The 3,509-nt window shown below is 39.7% G+C and overlaps 1 pseudogene; it reads left to right on the top strand.

The window, feature by feature from the left end:
- The first annotated feature begins 1,260 nt into the window (after window positions 1-1,260).
- Window positions 1,261-2,559, top strand: LOC147905717 (uncharacterized; annotated as a pseudogene).
- Window positions 2,560-3,509: the final 950 nt, after the last annotated feature.

The raw sequence follows: 3,509 nt of genomic DNA, 5'->3' as shown, positions 1-3,509 counted from the left end.
TTCGCATCGTAGCCAAATCTCCCCAAACCTTAGTGCTTTGAAAAGATTTGGCTGCACAGCCAAATCTCCCCAAACCTGGTGCTTTGAAAAGATTTCGCTGCACGGCCAAATCTCCCCAAACCTGGTGCTTTGAAAACATTTGGTTGCATGGCTAAATCTCCCCAAACCTGGTGCTTTGAAAAGATTTGGCTGCACGGCCAAATCTCCATAGACCCTTATGATTACAAAGAAGCTAGCATGATTTGACCGCACACAAATCTCCCCAAACCCTGGTGCTTTGAAAAGATTTGGCTGCACGGCCAAATCTCCATAGACCCTCGTGATTAGAAAGAAGCTAGCAAGATTTGGCCGCACGGCCAAATCTTCCTAAACCTGGTGCTTTGAAAAGATTTGGCTGCACGGCCAAATCTCCCTAAACCTGGTGCTTTGAAAAGATTTGGTTGCACGGCCAAATCTCATAGACCCTTGTGATTAGAAAGAAGCTACCAAGATTTGACTGCACACAAATCTCCCCAAACCCTCGTGCTTTGAAAAGATTTAGCCGCATGGCCAAATCTCCATAGACCTTCATGATTAGAAAGAAGTTAGCAAGATTTGGCCTAAACATAAGTGATTTAAAAGAAGCTAGAAAGATTTGATTGATTTCAAAGAAGCTAGCAAGATTTGGTTGCACAGCCAAATCTCTCCAGACCCTAGTGCTTTGAAAGAAGCCCACAAGGCCAAATCTCCCCAAACTTTGGTGCTTTGAAAGAAGCCCATATGATTTGGCCACACATCCAGACCTCCCCTTCCAGTGCTTTAAAAGAAGCCCATAAGATTTGGCCGCACGGCCAAATCTCCCTAGTGCAGCCAAATCTCCCTAGAATCTAGTGCTTTCTCAAATCTACTATGTCAATTCTAGATTCTATTTCAGATATGTTTATTGATAATGTACAGTAAAGATTATAAAGATGATATTTTGTATATTGCTTGGGTTTTTTACAGGAAAGACACAAATGTGAAGAAGGTTGAGAAAGTTGTAAGTGGATTTGTAGAAAAAAGCATACCTTGGTACTTTGACATATATAGTATTGAGGGACACAGTTGACATGAGTTCACTTATTTGTTTTGTTACCTAATAAAAGTGCATACACTTGTGTTGGATCGGTACATCAAATCACTGAAGATGTGGTTGGAAAAGAGGGAGATATTGGATTGTTGATCATTATAAATCAAAATAAGAAGTTTCTCTTGGATCCCAGCAATTATGAAGCATCTCATATGAAGTCTGATGTAGATGACAACATGCACTCAAGAGGCTGGATAAGTGTTGAATCAATTGATGGAAATGAAATTAACACAGTGACAACAATCATTGAATCATATTGCAAAGTTTTAGCAACATTAGAGAAGCATAAGAGTGGGGAAGATAGTGGGGAAGGAACAAAGAAAGGTAAATCGACTATGGTTCAAGCACCAGGTGGTAGCGGAGAAGGGGCAAAGAAAGGAAAGCTAACTATAGTTGATGTACCACAAGAAGGAACACCTCCAGAGGGTATGCTAGCAGTTGTGGAAAAAAGCAGTGGTAGTGAATTGGAGCCAAGTGGAAAGGTCATAGGAAAAAAAGGGCAAAAGAAACCATCAGGCTTGGTGGAATATGAAAAATACTACCCATTCGGGTTGCATGCAACATTTTCAATTCCAGTTGCAAGATGTCAAAAAGCTCCTCCAAGCTATGTATATAGAGGGTTGAACAAAGAGCATGTGGAGAAGCTTGCTGCAGACTTCGGTTACAACTCTAGGCCTCCTACTACTGTAGTGGATTTAATGCCTTTTAATTCTGAAACAAAGTAGCCCCTGGAAAGGGTAGATAAAAAGGATTTAACCAAGTGCCACTACTGGATACTATCTGGACAACATTCGATATATGCTGCTAAAATATTCACATCTAATGATGATAATAGCACGGCCCAAAGAAAGCACTACTACCGCACCTGCCAGGCAAGGATTGTCATGAATTGTCTTGCACGCTTTTGTGTGGAGATATCAAAGATGGCATGGAGTCTCAAAATATCTTGAGACAATCTCCGTACATTGATATACTTAAGCAGGTGAGGGGACAATGGATTCTCTTTAACAGACCCAAGAAAGCACAACAAGGGCTTGCAAAAGGACATCCAGATCGTGAGAATTGGGATGTAAGTACAGATTTTAATTATGAATCATTTTTTACAAGTCAGTTTTCTTAATTATTGCATTCTAATGGATTCATATATTTTGCAGGCTTTCATTGACACTGGCAAGGTAACATTGGGCAATAGCTTTGCCACAAAGGGTGTACATATGATAATCACAAGCAATGCCATTTATGATGGTTGGATCTCCATCCTTGAGGATTACATTGCAGGCAAATATTCACAAGATGGAAAATGCTGTAGGCAACCCACAGTCTCAATGTTTAGATGCTTGCATGGATTGAGTGATGATCAAATTGGTCAAATTCAAAATGACATTAAGGAAGGTAGAGTAGTCATAGCTAAAACAAAGACTGATGCCATGATTCTTGATATTGAAGGATGAGCTATGCAGATCAAGAGAGATGCTGCACTACAAGAAGAACTTTATATGTTTATATCGGTAGAACGGCCTTCTTTCATGTTAAAAAATTGGGATGAGTGCAGATTACATTTTAAAATTACTCCAGAATTGTATCATCGGATTTGTGGTTGCTCTGACTCATGGTTAAAAGTGAAGCTTCAACAAGGCAAGGAAACTCCACCATTGCCTGATGCTGCAAAGGGGTATCTGAGGTGGATTATGGGACAAAGTGAAGGTGCAAGTCATGGACCGAATTCCACCCGGTCTTGGAGGTTCTACACAGTCAGTTCAAACATGGAGGGAATGGAATTTATACATAATGTGTACCAAGAGCCAATGGCAATAGGGGTTTCCTTTTTGGATGTAATGTATGGACCAAGCAGAAGTAGAAATTGGAATGAGGATCGCTTTGAGTGTTTGTTGAAAAGCTTGATGACAATCGCTTCTCCCCTAGTGCAATTCCTTCTTGTGGTGTTCTTGACCATGGATCATGTATCATGTTTGAAGAATGCATTAAATAGGACATGCGGACAATATAAAATACACTTCGGTTGCCTTAATTTTGAAACTGTAGATATATTTATCACTAGATCTATGGATGGCTTAATTGCCTGTGTACTGGTAAGCAAGGAAAAGCATTTCAACGATATTGCCTGAAGGTGGAGGGGATAAAGAAATTGATACCATACCAGGAGAAAAAGTGCTTCAACCCTTCAATGAAGAGCAGCGTGAGCATTTACAAAAACACGCTTCAAAGTTTTGGGAAATAGAAGAGGAAGCAACAGGTCCTTGAAATTGTCCTTTTATATGGTGTTCGTGTTTTCCATATGTTATCTTGCTATATTCTCCATATGATGTATTAATTTTGTTCCAAAGATCTTTTAATATTACTTGGAAATTTCTTCTATCTCATTGCCATAATTCAAACATTC

This window comes from Dipteris shenzhenensis, chromosome 1 (assembly GCF_047967505.1).
Source record: "Dipteris shenzhenensis isolate YYH24624 ecotype China chromosome 1, Dip_SZ_1.0, whole genome shotgun sequence".
NCBI lineage: Eukaryota > Viridiplantae > Streptophyta > Polypodiopsida > Gleicheniales > Dipteridaceae > Dipteris > Dipteris shenzhenensis.
The sequence above is the reverse complement of the archived record's forward strand: the minus strand, read 5'-3'. Positions and strand labels throughout refer to the sequence as shown.